This window comes from Camelus ferus, chromosome 12 (genome assembly GCF_009834535.1).
Source record: "Camelus ferus isolate YT-003-E chromosome 12, BCGSAC_Cfer_1.0, whole genome shotgun sequence".
Lineage (NCBI taxonomy): Eukaryota > Metazoa > Chordata > Mammalia > Artiodactyla > Camelidae > Camelus > Camelus ferus.
The window spans coordinates 60,835,620-60,852,507 of record NC_045707.1 but is presented as its reverse complement, the minus strand read 5'-3'; the positions used below and the strand labels follow the sequence as shown (position 1 = coordinate 60,852,507).

The window sequence follows — 16,888 nt, the reverse complement described above, 5'->3', positions numbered from 1 at the left end:
CCAAGGCTGAGGGTGGGGAAATGGAAAGCTGTTGTTTAAGGAAACAAACTTGCAACTAGAAGATAAGTTCTGGAGACGTAATACACAGCATTGTAATTATAGTCAACAATACGGTGTTATAAAGTTCAAAGCTGCTAAGACACTAGATCATAAATATTTCCACCACATTATATTATGTCACCATGGAGGTGTTAGCCAAACTAAGGTCATAATCAAACTGCAATATATGAATATAGCAAATCAATGCAGCTGTACACCTTAAACTTACACAATGTTATGTGTGAACTATATTTTAATAGACAGGAAGGCAGGAAGGAAGAATGGAAGAAAAGAAGGAAGGAGGAAATTAATTGCAGCTGAGACAGTTTCCTAGAGTGGCCCCCTGCAAGGCCACCAGTCCTGGACCTACTTGGCTGTTAAAGCACATTCATGAACAGGTAGAAGACCTTCCAAGGAACATGTGTCAGACATGGAGGCAGGGCTGGATCGTATGTCTCTGTACTCACTCATGTCTCTTGCCCTCCACATTTCCATTGTTGATATCTATGTCATATAAAAATTGGGTAAGCCCTTGAACTAAAAATTCAAGGTCACAGACTTGTCTATTCTTGATTCTTTTTATTCTGTATCTCTTCTGGGTAGATAAACTGTCCATGCTTTGTATTTGGACCATTAAGAAAAGCTTTCCTCAGATGATTTTGGAATATTATTATTTCAAGAGTCAGGATCAAACTATAAATAAGACTGATGCCCTCAAAGCGAACACAATTCTTTGTCATCCCTAAATGAAAGAATAGGCTCCAGAACAAAGAAAGTGAATAGTCAGGGTAAATGTGTTCTGTCCAAACTCCCCAGGAATTGTGTGTCCAGTTGAAGAGTATTTTAAATTACCATTATTTTTCTTATATCTCTATCTTTACCCAATAGGATTTAAGTAATTAGACAAACTGAAACATACTCAAAAGCTGGTAAACAGAACCTTAAATTCATTCCAAACAATGTCATGTTAAAAAGGAACAGAAATTCACCATCTTTGTCCTAGGTGGCATTTTCTGTAAATCTTTCTTAGAGAAATAAAAGCATCAGCACATGCAGATACATGTACTAGGATGTTTTTTGAAGCATTATTTTTCTTCTGTTAAAATTTTTGTTACATCTTTACATTTCCATAATCAGTATGCAGTTTTATTGTATACGTTTAACCTTTTATGTAGTAGGTAATTTTATTCTGTATATTTTTTCCACTCAAGATTGTTTTTAAGATCTAAACATGTTGTTACATATACATCTAGTCCATTCATTTTAACTCTGTTATTCGATTATATTACATTACAGTTTATTCATTGACCCCCATATTATAAAGCATTATCTTTAATAATAAAAACTAGAGATAAGAGGTATATCTGCAAATAGAAAAATTATTGAATAAATAATGATATATCTATATTATAGAATATATGCAGCTATTATAAAGAATAAGAGAAAGGCATTAACTTGGAAAGATGTCCATATAGATAACTAAGCATATGGAATAATCTTGTCTTTGTTTAAAAAAGCTTTTAAAACCTTATATGCTAAAAGGATCTGAAAAGAAAAAATATATATGCATGTATGTGTATAACTGAATCACTTTGCTGTAACCTGAAACTAATATTGAAAATCAACCACGTTTCAATAAAAAATTTTTAAGAATCCCTACATGTATACTATACATGCATGTGTGAGTTTATAGAAATGTGGAAAAATGTACCCTATAAACCCAATAAAAAGATACTCAATAAACAAAATGCTAACACTGATTTACATGGTAGAGGAACCAGATTTGGTGGGGCAAGAGGAGAGGGGGAGACTATACATTTTTATCGTAAATGCCTCTGTATTGTTTGATTTAGCATGTGCTACTTTAAGAGCTTAAAAGAGCAATAATAATAAAGCACTAAGAAGAAGACAGCACTAACAATAAAGCGCTAAAAAAGAAGAAATTGTTAGCACTTAATTTTTGCTTTAGATTCTTCTTTCTAGATGACCTGCTATCCTCCAAACAATCCCTCCTTTCCCATCTCCCTCAAAAATGTCCCTCAGAGTCTCAATGTCTATGCTTATTCCTCATTTTTGTGCCAGATAATAACCTAATTCACACTAAAGTATGAATAATTGACGTCATCTTAACTGTTACTTTTCCAGGGATGCTTGAATTTTTTAAAGGGCTGTGGTTGGGCTGTAAATTGTAACTTCATTCATCTCAATGCTTTTATAATTTCAGACCAGACTGGGATGACTGGGAGCTTTGGGGAAGGAAGTCTTTCTGGTAGCCCTTATTCCTGGGGCTATACCCATGTATATACCAAGTTATATCCATCACAAACCACTTCAACTGTATGTTCTAGGCTCAGTAAGGGAAGAGCATACCTCAACAGCTCTTTTAAGATTATAAGTTTAGGAAAGCCCTTCTCATTTTATACTGAAAAACTGAAAATGGTTTCCACAGTTACACCATCTTGTGGAAAATGAATCATCCAAACAGAGTCTAAGAAGACATATTTCATTTTCTGGACAGCAGAGGTGAAGAGAGGATTTTATTTCTGTTTTCTTCCTTCTTGCTGCACATAAAGTTTCTGAACCTATAGAAAAATCAATGATCAGCTATTTATCTTTCTCCAAGTGGAACTGGCCACCTGGATTTATCCTGCAAGGATAGAATTGCTTGGACCGGTGTCAACAACCTGAGGCAAACTATAAATAACACTGGCCATATCTCCCACGGTGTCTTTCCTCTCACTGTGGATCCCCCTGAGGTCCCTGAAATCCCGGGTCCTGCTTCTGATGGTAATAATAGTTCTGGGCATGTGTAGAAGCAGTACACTTTCACAAACGCCTAAGAACTCCTGGAAATGTTCCTGTTGACAAGATGATGTTTTCAACGATCAAGTTTGGGGAATTTGGGTTGTAGTTAAAGTGGGTGAGAATGACTTAGTCTTTTTCACAATCACTTTAAATGCTGGGAGGAAAAGGCAGCCAGCAAAGATCTGCCACCCCCATCCCTCCAGGACTCTCCCTTGGGGTCCATAAGGCACCTGATGGGCCAGAGGAGGGTTTAGTGTTTGTTCTCATTTACCTTGAGTTCAAAGTTGCCTTTAACTAGCTCTCTGCTGCTTTGCATACATAACCATTTAACTAAAGGGAGAGCAATAAGAAGAGGGGAGGTTATCACAGGACACTTCGCTGATTTCCTTTAGAGCAGTGGTTCTCAACCAGAGTGGATTTTGTCCCCCAGGGGACATTTGACAATGTCTGGAGACATTTTTGGTTCACAACTGAAGGGAAGGGGTGACTGCTACTGACATCTAGTGAACAGAGGCCAGAGATGCTGCTAAACATCCCACAATGCATAGATAGCTCCTTATAGCAAAATTATCCAGCCCCAAATGTCAACAGTAATGACGCTGAGAAGCAATGCTTTTTAATACTTGATCTATTGCTAGAGTGTATCTATCTCTGGATGAAGTCCATGAGGGCACTAGAGATTTTCAAGTGTACTTCTTTGCTCTCTGTTTCAGAAACCAAATCGGCCTGAGTGTCTATTGAGGTCTATGACACCAAATTGCATTAGAATAAAATCTTTCACAAACATTAGTTTAGATATACCTAACCTAATGTTCTAAATCTGAATAAAAACATAACTTTTGTTCGATTAAACAAGGTAGAACAGTGTCGAAACTGCTTTAAAGGATATATTTTTTTTCTTGAAGGAGTCATCTGTGGACCACCTGAACTACAATCACCTAGAGTGTTTATTAAAATGCTGATTCCCGTGCCCCACCCTCTGTCTACTCCAGCAGAATCTCTGAGGGTTACACATTCTCCCCCCTACACCCCTGTCAGCCCCCACGACACAGCAATGAGCATCATCACTGACTTCCAATAAATGTTAATGGTTGGTACTATTTATCATGATCATTTGGGAGTATAATAAAAAATAAATATTTGGTCTTTGTCCCTGATTCCTAGCACAGATCTAAAACTCTTGGAATTTACTGTATTTTGTGTGCTAACAAGATGACTCACAGAAGAGCCCTAGATAACTTCAGGATGGAGGCTGGTTACCACAAAAAACATCCGTGTGAATAGAGGGTTAGAATGTTTTGCCCTACCTCCACCCCCACCTCCAGGAGGGGAAAGGAGCTAGAAACCAAGTTTAATCACCAATGAAAGTTGGTTTAATCAATTATGCCTACATAATGAAACTTCCATAAAAACCCTAAGTGGTGAGGTTTGGAGAGCTTCCTGGTTGGAGAACACACCATGGTGCTGGGAGGGTGGTGCACCAGGAGGGGCATGAAATACCACACACCCCCTCCCCATACTGTGCCCTATGCTCGCTTCCATTTGGCTGCTTCCGAGTTATATCCTTTATAATAAACCAGTAATAGAAATGAAAACATTTTCTTGAGTTCTGTAAGCCATTCTACTGAATTACCGAACCTAAGGGCAGGCATCATGGGAATTTCCAAATTGGTAACTTGCCAAGCAGAAGGGCAGGTAGCCTGGGGACCTGATTTGCAGCTGCATTAGAAGTGGAGGCCGCCTTGTGGGACTAAGCCCTTAATCTGTGGCGTCTGTGCTAACTCTGGGTAGTGTCAGAATTGGACTGAATTGTAGCACACCCAGTTGTGTCAGAGAATTGGAGAACTGGTTGGTGACGAGATGATGTATTTGGTGTCAGAAAAGCCCACACAATTTTCTTACACTAAAGAAACAGAAACCACAGAAAGAGAGTAAATCAGATGTCAGGGAAATAACATAGTCTTAAAATCTCAATATGATAACTTTTCAATAATCTCTTCAGTAAGTTAAAATATTCTAAAATTTTTCTCTTGATTTTTGATTCCACATTTATATCGTACTTAGATATATCAGTTGTAAAGTACAGAATCAATATTCAAAGCAAGATATTTAAGAACTTTCCACCACCCCCAAAATGTTCCAAGATATCATGTGAGACATCTATTAACTCAGACTCTATAGTTTATCTAGGAAGAATTCTTAATATAAATAGTAATAATAACTCCCAAGAGATGTCTTTGGTACAATACTTAGAAGAGTGCACCTGCAGAAATGAACGAGTGACACATTTTTGCTATCAGCATATTATCTGGGGGAGGACAAGAAGAGTTCTGTTGTCTCCACTTCACATGTCGTTGGTTTATTCTCAGTGGCAAAATGATAATATGTGAACAGGAAGAGAGAAAACTGAAGACTCGCTGCTTCAAGGAAAATAACTTTGATATCGTAAATTTGCCTCTGGGGATGAGTCTTAGTGGATGGCCTGCTCATCATCCAGAGAAGACTGTTGCGGTCATCTGTTTGCTCTATATTCCTTGTATATGAAGGTTCCTTCTCACTACCTTGACATTCTCTGGGTCTCATTAACTCAAACTGAGATCACTGGTTCCTACTAACGCAGGCCACTGAGTATAAGCAAATGTTTACTCTCTGTTTTTTATCTTTACCTATTATTCTGAGGGGCCAGCATCCCCAGGCCCCCCTCCCAGCTCCCATAAAAGGCCATGTAACTTCCCAGCCCAAAGACTCCTGCTCTCCTAGAAGATGGAGGCTAGAGAGAGATTAGAAGAGAGGTGTTAGAACATTAGGATTAAGAAGTGGCTTGTTTTCCTCTTCCCTTTCACAATTAAGTACCATTTGGCCAACTCGCTTCCCAGCCTAGGACAAGGACACTGCCAGCAGGGACCATCTCTCTTTTTCGGACCCTCTTTTGTTCTCTTTAATCCCCTAGACATTTGAGTTTTGGTCTTCAGTACATGAAGAGATGATTTAACTGCTTACAAACAGAACTTGAGGCTTAGGGGAAAGCATGTAGCTTGTTAGTAACCTTCCACATCCTCCCAACTTAAGTATTTTTAAATTGTGCGTGTAAGTTCCAGTGGAAAAAAAAAAAAAAACTAGAATTCTCTAAGGCAGCTCTGCTCAATAGAAATATAGTACAAACCACTTATATAATTTTAAAGTTTCTAGTAGCCACATTAAAACAAGTAAAAAGAAACCAATGAAATTAATTTTAATATTGTATTTCTATACTACAGTCCCTTCTATTTAATTCAGCTTAAAATCCCATAAGGGGGACCCATGTGACTTGTTTAGCATTACAAGAAACGAGCATTAGAAAAACGAGGAAGGGTACAGGGAAGGGGCGTGGTGCTGGGCACAGGTGATGGACAGATGGCGAATATTCTGGAGGTTCTCCAGGCAGCATCTCTGAGGAAAGAGAGGAGGATCATCATCTCCAGAACAGCAATGTTCTAAAAAGCTGCCTCTGAGATGTTGCTCTTTACTCCCCTGCGCTCCTTCCTGCGGTTGGTTTATGTCAAGTCCCATGAGTTCTACAGATGCAGGGGAGGCTGGAAGGAGACAGTGCTCACTCACCTCTGGGAGGCACGAGCAGAGGTCCACTGACTGTGCCAAGCAGTTGTGAAAGTGGCAGGGAGGAAAGCCTTTGAGAGTTTCCTTCTTCTCAAAGTCACCTTCACCTTAATGGAAATGACCAAAGTAATTTCCCGTTTCCCACCTTTAACCGTAATAACAAAAGCAGCGATGGCAATAGCCAGACATCCACTGAGAGCCCACTCTGCAGCAGGCACTAAGCTAAGCACTTTCTGGGGATCATGCCATCAAGTCCTCAGGAGACCCCTCGAGGTAAGCACTGTCATTACTGTCAATTTAGAGATGAGGCTCACCAAAAGGCACTCCGCCAGGGAGTGGCAGAGCTGGAGAGGAGTGCTGTACCCAGAAGAGCATGCGCTCGTGATAGAAACCCACAGTCCTGCCTTGTTCCTGACTCCGAGTGTTGTGGAAAAACGTCTTACAGCTCAGTTGTGACAGCAACCTGGATTAGGGTGAGAGACCAAGCAGCACTTGGACAGCTGGAGAACTCAGTTTTACTACGCCAGCATTAACACTTCAAGCTCTGGATCCTGTCTGTAGGTTTACACAGGCCTTTTATAGGCTGCCAGTTTTGCACTTTGCAACATCATATGCAAATAAAGTACAACAGAAGTTGACCAACCAGGAACAAGCTTTGTAGAAATAGACCAATCAGGAGTGAGCTCCATGCAAATAAAGTACTACAAATGGACCAATCAGAAGTTAGGGAAGTGGACCAATCAGGAGTGAGAGTAATAACCAATCAGGAGTGAAGGAAATAACCAATCAGAAGTGAGCTCAGGGAACCAATAGAATTCTAGGTGTAAGTTAGCCGCTTTAGAGGCGAAGAGTGAGATAGAGCCTCTGGGCCAGGGAACTGGATGGTGCTAAGAGGAGAGCAGCGGTCCTGCCGGTCTTTTTATGGGGCTTCCTGCCCCAGGAGGACATGCACGAGTTTAAACGGAAGGACAGAACAGGTTGAGGCTGAAATGCAAACACAGCTGAGATTTTTAGACCCCTTTCATTGAGTTCCTAACAGCCCCATCCTCTTCAGAAAGAAGGACGCTCAGAGGGAGAAACAAGCCCTGAAATATTCTTTTATTTCTGTAGAATTTTATTATTTTCTGGAATAATAGTTCTACAATCCCAACTCTTTTGAGGAAATAGGTTCTCAGATATTTTCGTACAGGTCAATAACGGGTTGTCAGAAACCGTAGTGGCTGGATATTTCATAATTTAGAATTTTAAAGATTTTTAGAAAGGTTATGCATTCACATACCATATTTTATATAATATCCCAGAGGAGTCTGTGGATACCATGCACCGAACACGTCGCCCTAAAATTCCTATGTTGAAGTCTTAACCCTCCGTGTTGAGCATATTAGAGATAGGGCCGTTAAAGAGATGAGTAAGGTTAAATGAGATCATAAGTGTAGAGCCCTGATCTGATAGAACGGGTGTGCTTATGAAAGAGGAAGAGACACAAGAGCGCTCTCTCCACTATGTGAGGATATGGTGAAAAGGCAGCCATCTGCGAGCCAGGGAAAGAGTTCTCAGCAGAAACTGAATCAGCGGGCACCTTGGCCTTGGACTTCAGCTCCAGAACTGTGAGAAATCATGTCTGTTGTTTAAACCACTTAATCTATGGTATTTTGCATAACACAGCCTGAGCAAAATCCCAAAATCAAACACTTAATATTTCTGCTTGAATATGACTATTCAAGCTAAAGACTATAAATAGTATTATGGTTTATTTATATAGCTATAAATTTATAAATAAAATAGTGGAATAAATATAGACCAAAAAGTATTTCTTACCTCTAAGAGAAATAATCAGTAAAATTCCAACTATACATAGGATAAAATTAAGTTTTAGAGTGTATGCATACACACACACACACATTCAATAAATGTTTCTCATGTCCACTTACCTGAAGACCATAGAGAAGAGGATATGTTAGTCATCAGGTTATAACTGGACATCAGATGACGGGTCAGGAGCAAGATTCTCAAGTGATGAAGCAGCGGCACTATCCACAGCCTTTAAAACACTTCCTCCAACTTCGGTTTCTGGACATGATGGTATAGGTGGGTCTAGACTTGCCCTCCTGCTGTAAAAAAGGAAAAATGAATAAAATATATAAAATAGCTGTTTTTGGACACTGGGTAGCATTCTGTGCAAGTGTGCGATCTCTGAGAGAAGAAAAACAAGTGAGGTGAGCACTCTGATCGCCCTTGCTTTCCTACTGGAGGCACGTTCTGGACCAAAGTACAGGAAGGTTTATCCTAAGCAGAGCTTGGTGGTATTGTTGCATCACCTCAGGAAGGTGGCGAAAGTGCATGGAATCTGCTGACAGGTATATCAGAAGGGAAGGAGTAATGCAGAAAAAAAGAGTTCTAGAAATCTGATTTGGGCTTCCCAAGACTCTGTTGCTGAAGAGTAAACCACACAGAATACACAGAAAGAAACTCCATGAGGCCAAGCAGAGAAAGACCAGTGGGCTGTAAGCTGAACAATTCCCAGGGCACACAGAGAGCTGGGAGACGCACTTTCTGATCATTCAGAGTGAAGAGTCCTCACTGAACAACCAGGACACTCAGTAGGTACCCTGAAGCACCACACGTTAGCAGAAAAACTAAATTAGCCCTGAAATAAAGGCTACCTTAAATAATTGTATCTTAAACCTATCCTAACAAAGCTTAAAAAAACTAAGCCTTGAAACATTCAAGCCTTGAAATGGTCAAGCCTACAGTAGTAACATCCAACACTTCTTTAAGAATGAGCTCAGCAAAATAAAATGTGTAATTTTACATTCCAAGAGCTACCAAAAGTTACTATAGACATTTGAAAAAGTAGGGAAATGTGATTCACACCTAGGAAAAAATCAATCAACAGAAACAGATCTAGAAATAATAGAGATGGAGAGAATTGGTATACGGCACTTGAACGTAGCTATTTTCAATATGTTCAAGGATTTAAAAGAAATCATCAGCATAATGAAGAGAGCAATGAAAGATATGAAAAATTCACTGGGTGGGAGTGACAGAAGATTAGACACTACAGAAGAGAAAATCATTGAACTTAAAAAGACATAGTAATAAAAACCATCCAAAGTGAAGCAGAGAGAAAATAGACTGAGAAAAACGAACAGAAGCTGTTACATAGCAAAGGGCCATGAGAAAAATTATGGCTGTGTTTGTGAGTAATCTACTTTCTAGGCAACCAAAGAATCATAAGAAATGATGTGAGTTTTAAAATTTTTTTAAAAAATTAAATAAAGCTAAAAATTCCTCCAGTGTGGTTTATTTCATTAATATGGACTTCTGTCTAAGCAATTTCACTTTAATTACATGAATGCCAAGGGTTTCTTCATCACTGATTAAAGCATGCTGTCCAATACTAGCGACTGCTTAACCTCACATTAACTAACCATCACCAGACCATCTATGGTTATTTTTTTCACCTATATTCATCACGTCATCACCATTATTACCTCTGTTATCCTCATGCTTAGCCATATTATCATTTTTAGCAATTTTCCCTTCACTTAAGAAACACAATTACATTACTGTCAATGATCAGTATTTCTTTGCTAGCAGCTTCTTCTAATATAGTCAGCCAATAAATATTTGTTATGAATAACAAAGATTGATATCATTACTTTTTCATTAATAACCCAAAATTCATCTAAGTCTTTGTTGGAAATTTTATTTCCAGCATCAGAGTAGCCACAAGTCCACAATCATGATTTGTCAGTGTTGGTTTAACTATATCATTCTGAGCATTGGCATCACCACAAATGGGATCCTTAAGACTAAACTCTTTTAGGAAGTTTCAGATCCCTGGGCTTCTGTTCACTGAAGCACACATACAGTTTGGAAAGAGTGTTTATACTTGCTTTTCATAGTGTATAAAATTCTTTGGTCCCAAGGTTGTAGTACTGATGTCATCTTCAGAGGAAAAGAAAAACTTTTTTATTATGCAAAAAGTTTAGGAGGAATGTATGCAAAGCCATGGTCCAAGAGCAACACAGTTTCACAGTTTTCTTCCAGTCTAGCTCCCCTGAAAGGTGACTACATTGCTCATACAAAGAAGCTATTAAATCATCATAAAATATTCTCCAGAGATATTTTCCTCTAGTAAAATATTATATTTTCTTGTTTGCATACTACTGTATAGGTAAATTACAAACACCTTTCAGATCCCAGGCACTGTCAAGTTTATCTCGTGTGTTCCTGCAGTAATTGAACATGCAAGAACAGTCCACCTGTGTTTAGTGTTGTCAAAACCTGTAGGTGCTCTCTCCTCAGTCATTGTTAATGATTTTTCTTTTAAAAGTGATGTGGGGTGGGGGGGATTTCAGTACCAATATAGAACTTTACTATCAAAATCATAAATATATTCAGGACTAAGGTTTATATCAGACACCGTTTTAATAAATTTGTCAAGATTTTAGTTGCTGCAACATCAGGAGGAGTGCTTTCATTATATTTTTTTAGATATTTTATTCCATGATACTCTTAAATATTGCAGGCAGCTGTGATGGTTAATTTTTGTGTGTCAACTTGGCTAGACTACAGTGACCACTTTTTGGTCAAACATGAGTCTAGATGTTGTTGTGAAGGTATTTTGTAGATGTCATTAGTATCTACAACTAGTTGAGTTTAAGTAAAGAAGATTACCTTCAATAATGACAGTGGGCTTCAACTAGGCAATTGAAGGCTTCAGCACAAAAACTGAGATTTCCCGGAGAAGAAGAAAATCTGCCTTAGGACCCTAACATAGAAATTCTGTCTTGAGTTTCTATCCTGCCAACCTGCTGTACAGATTTTGGAATTGCCAGTCCCCACAATTATGTAAGTCAATTTCTTAAAATAAATCATATATATATATATATGTATATGTATATGATTTGTATATATTTATATTACTTATTATATTATATATTATTATTAATATATTTATATTATTTATATATCATATATATAATCACATATAATACCCTATTGATTCTGTTTCTCTGTAGAGCCCTGACCAATACAGCAGCCTTCTGAACATTTACATTGATTTCAATGTTCAGTTTTTGTCATATATTACAGTAGCTTGTTTCATGACCAATAAACTAGCAGTATACGTTCACTTTTCCACTGTCGAATCCATTTTATCAACACACGGTCATGATCTGCATTGTTTGCCCTTTGCAATTAGTTCTTGATCATCACTGCATAAAAAATCGTCCACAACTTGCCATTCAGTTTTCAGTCATATATGGTTTTGATTCCAATATTCTATTTTTCATTAAGACAGACACTAATTTCTGTCTCTTGTAATAACTTTTCTTACTATGTTGTTGATTAGAACAGGGGCTCCCTTTCCTTCTCTTCCCTCTTACCTACAGGAACAGCTTCAATCTTTTCAAAGAGTGAAATGAAACCCAAATTTCAAAATAACAAAAAATGCACACAGCAGATGTGATTGTGATGGGCAAGAGCTCTGAGACACAACTGCTTTGCACCAAATAAGCTTTGTCCCTGAACTTATTGAAAAAAAAAAAAAAGGTTCTGTTTTTCAGAGGTTTTTGGATGCAACTGCAGAGGAAGGATCGTGGACTTGTACCTACCTGCCTCCTGCTGAAATGTCACACATTTTGAAACCTATTTGTCTTTGTTTAACTAAGCAACAAGACAGAGTGTTCTCTGGAAAGAGAACTCTCCCTGCCACCCACTTTTGTTACACATGGGACATTAATAAGGCGACAGTGATCTCATCCTCCTGGCTTGACTTCCTTGGCTGAGCTTCCAGAGGGGAAGTCAGCGCCTCCAGATCCACTGGGCAGAGCTGACTGATGAGCTGGACTTGGCTCTCACAGCTCTTTGCTGGTCCAGCATTTGAAGTCCTGGACTATCTGGCACCCAAAAGTAATCCCTGTTTCTGCTACTTTCCAGGCCTACTAGCAGCTTCCCTCACTCGCTGGGACCTTCTACTCCCCAAATGCTGGTCCTGAGGATATGTGCTTTCTTGGTTCATCAAATCTATGCTGTCTGTTAGGAATAAATGGAAATGGAGGGACTGATATCCAAAGAACTCAGCACACCTGAATTCTTCTCTAGAATGAAATACATGCCCAGAAAATAATGCTGGCCAACGAACATGTTGGATTTAGCTGGGCTCTGGCCCAAGTCCAAGTGCACAAATCCAAGTGGCCCAAGTCCTTGTGACCTAGAGTAGACCACATACAATTTGATAAATATATTTTGCCCAGAGAAGCCTGAGCTCTTAGGCTTTCTGTCTTTGGCTCTGGCCCTATCAAGGAAAAGACATCCAGAGCCTACAGCATGGACAGATTCTTCCTTCTACAGCATGGACAGATTCTTCCTCATCAGGTGTGAAATGAGGGGTTGTGGGGTGAGGGAAGGATTCTGTGAATATCTCTTGGTCAATAGCACCCCTGATTTTTATTCTTTGATCTGTTATCTGATAGACTTAACTTCTAGGTCCATCTTATCTGGAATTATGGGATGAAAAAGAGTCAGTGTCAGCAGAACATTTACCCCTAAACAGACTAATTTAAACCCTTTCAACAAGACTATACTTTCTAGAAACCTGTCTCAATTACTCTTCTTGCCCTTGATCCCGATCTTGAGGGAACAGCAAAGATAGCAGTGATGGTGGTGGGACTCTGAGCTTCTCATGGCCAACATGGTGGATGCTTATAAGTGATGGTTGAATGAATGAAAATGGAACAGGACTCATAATCACAATCATCCTCTACCTCAGAATTAGCATAGAGGTTGCTGCTCAAGCCATTTGTTTACTTATCACCTTGGAGGAAAAAATAATAATCATCATCTTGGGTTAACAGCTAACAGAGGCAGTAAGAGTTGTAAATGCAGTAGATGTTGCATTTGGAAGCAAGGAATCCTAATAAGTATTAACTTCCTTTTCACTTGTGTTCCTATCTTTACTTTGGGAAGTGAATCATAGATAATGAAGACGTTGGCACTGCCAAATATGTATGAGATCTAAACATATACTCTGTAATAGAGGTCATCCTTTTATAAGGAAGAACAATCCTATGAAATATTCATTCTCATCACACTTTCTGAACTAAAATCTTGACCTGATGTACTTGGCTGCTTGTGTTGTTTTCAGAAGTGTCTAGACTGGAAACCTAATTATATTGCATATTAGAACACTGACAAAGCATATCTTCCTTTATAGGCTACACCCTTATGGCCTAGATTTATCTTCATCCATATTACTTGAGCCACCTTAATGAAAGACTGAATTAGTCTGGAAGGAAGTTCATTCTGATATGTGGTCTGATAGGTGTTCAGATTCAGACCTATTCTCAAGTCTCATTGGAAACTCACTGGTAACAGGCAAGGTCACTTGTTGATTGAAATACTATTATCAATTAGCCACTATAATTAGTGATTAGTACTATCATTGATTAGTGAAACGCTACCACTGATACCTTTTTGTTAGTTATCTCATGATAGTAGTCTGAAACACCACCCTCCACATAGTTAATACAAAATCCATTTTTGGTATTTATGAAAGTAAAGGCTAATATCTTCCATGAATTACAAGTTCAAAAAAAGAAATGCTTTAACTTCAGCTCTTTACATAGATGCCAAAAAAATTGCTAGAAATTGCTCAAGCTAAATTTGACAGTAAATCCATTTTACAGATGAGGAGACTGTACAGATGAGACACAAAGAGGTACCATAAAATGCTCAAAGTCACCCAAACAGTAAAACTAGCATTTGAGCTTAGAGAATTTGCTGACAGAAGCTATGTTCTTCACCATTATGTAAAACTCTCTCTCACTAATACCCTCCATTACCAAGGCCCTAAGGCCTTCTATAATCTGGCCCAATACACCTCTCTGGTCTTTACTGCCATGCTCACTCTATTCCAGTCACACTGGCCTCCTTGCTATTTCTTGTATATTTCTAACACACTCCCACCTCAGAGCCTCTGAAACTACTCTTTTCCTTCACTTGAAATCCTCTGTCCCCAAGTATTCTCATAAATCTCCTCCTCACTTCTTGTGGTGTCTATTCAAATGTCACCTCAACAAAGCAGCCTTCCCTGGACTCCCTATTCATAAATGAATTCCTTTTGCCCCTACCTCTTCACTCTGTGTTATTTTAACCTGCATTATTTACCCTCAAAGCACTTATTAAATATTACACAGCTACTGATTGTCTATTTTCCCTAACCACAATGTAAGCTCACAGGGCAGAGAATGTGACTGTTGTGTTCACTGTTGTGTTAGTGACTCCTGGCACAGGTCTGGCACATACTAAGTAATCACAAAGTACTAGCCAAGTGAAAGAAGGGAGGAAGGAGAGGAAGAAAGGAGTGAAAAAGACTAAGCAATTCATCAAGATTATGATACCCATTGTGCCATCAATGAGAACTTCCAACCCCAATCACACCAACACATGATGTTCATGATTCTCTCACCTGTAACTTGAAAGATTTCTCTATGTTATTTCCTGAAGCGGATAAAGATTCTAGCTCTCACTTTCAAAGTGCCTGGGAATGGCGATAATACAAACTAGTTCTCTATCATTGTATTCACACATTATAATATTTATTAAGCACTTAAGAGGGGTCAGACCCTGGGTTAAGCACTTTACATGGTTTATTTCATTTTATTGCTGCAACAGGGCTTTTGATTTTTAGTATTGAAGTATGCACAGTGTTTACATATGCAAACCCTGCGATCACCCTGCCCAGATTTAAATCCTGGATCCACCACTGACTCGCTGTGTGGTTCTTTTTAACATCTGTAAAGAGGATATGATAACGATATTAACTGTACATAACTAACAGACTTGCTTTGAAGCTTACGTGAGATCGTGCAGGTGAAGCACTTGGCATAGAGTTTGGCACACAGTACATATTCCAGCATCCAAGCTATTATTATCCCCAGCTTCCAGATCAGGAAACCAAGGCTGAAAGCAATTAAGTAACTTGCCCAAGGTCACAAACAACTAAGAAGTTGCACTGGGATTTAAAATTGGCGCTGTTCCGCACCAAAGTTTTTTTTTTTTTGACATATTATCTTTTCTGCTTTTCTTACTAGCTGTGGGTTCAAAGGGCTCCAGAGAAGTAAGTTAAGTGTAGAAAACTGTATTAACTTGACTAGCATTCTCTTTTAACGTATCAGAGGTAAATGTTTGAGAAGTTACACAAGGCATTATTATGCATTTATAAATAGAAGTAGGCTGAGTGATGGTGACCTTGATGGATAGTGGGTATTTTTACACGCCTGTCTAGAAAAAGTTGATCACAATTGATTATCTAAATGAGAAAAGGGAAATAACGCCTCTAAAAGAAATTTAGGAGACTACCATTGAGATTTGGGACTAGACAAAGATTTCTCATGACACATTAGCTGTAAATAAAATGATGAATTGGACTATATAATATTAGGAATTTCTTTTCACCAAAAGACACCTTTGAGAGAATGAAAAGGGATGCCAAGAGTGGGAGAAGATATTTGTAGTACTTACAATAGATAATGGATTTTAATCCAGAATACTATAAATCAGTATGAAAAAGCCAGGTAACCCAAAAGAAAAGTGAGCAAAAGACATAGATAGGTACTTCCCAAAAGGGGGTCATCACAATGGCCAATAAACAGATGTTTATTTGTTTTAAATATCTACCAAACATGTGGAATTCTCAATTAACATCCAAGGATCTGAAAATCCAGAAAAGTTAAGTATTGTGCAGATGCTGTCAGAGAATCGAGTGTAAACAAGACAGGGTTTGTGTCGATAAGGCTAATCTCATTAAAATACGAAACATAATAAAGTGCAATGCATAATGCACAGAACCAAGGTTCAAAGCTCGTGGTGGTAACATAGCTCAATTCTGAATAAAAGACAAAAGGAGGCTTCAGAGGAAGTGACAGAGTTGTGCCCAATGGATGACCTAGATGCCTGGGCTGGTAATGTGTCCATCTCCTCTGGAAGGCACCTCGCAGGTGGCACTGTTGATGGCAGAGGGCAAAGGAGGACAACAGCAGCAAATCTGAGCAATTTTCTGATAGTGGCACCTTTTCAAGGATTGGTAAGATGTGCCACTAAAACCTCAGGGCCCACTTTGCCAGCACTCAAAGAGGAAAGTGATCTAAAGGTAGTCTCTCTTTCATTAACTTCCTCCAACCACCAGTGGAATAGACCCTGCCCCTGTTCTGGTTCCTAGTCCCTGCAATCTTCTGCCCAATTTCCAGCCAGGCTTTTGCTTGCAGGTCACTGAAAGAGAGATTCCTCTGGGCTGTTCCACATTTTCCTCAGGGGCCAGGTTTGATCTGATATCATTACATCCCATTTGGGTTTCATTTCTACATCTTTAGTAAAGTCACTTTCATAGTTCGTTAGCCTTTAGCCTCTGGAAGCTACGGGACAGGTAGAATGTGTACTATTT

The 16,888-nt window shown here is 38.9% G+C and overlaps 1 long non-coding RNA gene across 1 annotated transcript in view; it reads right to left on the bottom strand.

The window, feature by feature from the left end:
• LOC106730439 overlaps positions 1 to 6,824 on the bottom strand; it is an 84,191-nt gene extending 77,367 nt beyond the window's left edge. Inside the window, exon 1 of the long non-coding RNA XR_004324807.1 lies at positions 6,442 to 6,824. This is a non-coding gene — a long non-coding RNA (uncharacterized LOC106730439). The remainder of the gene's footprint in view (positions 1 to 6,441) is intronic.
• Between the last annotated feature and the right edge of the window lie 10,064 nt (positions 6,825 to 16,888).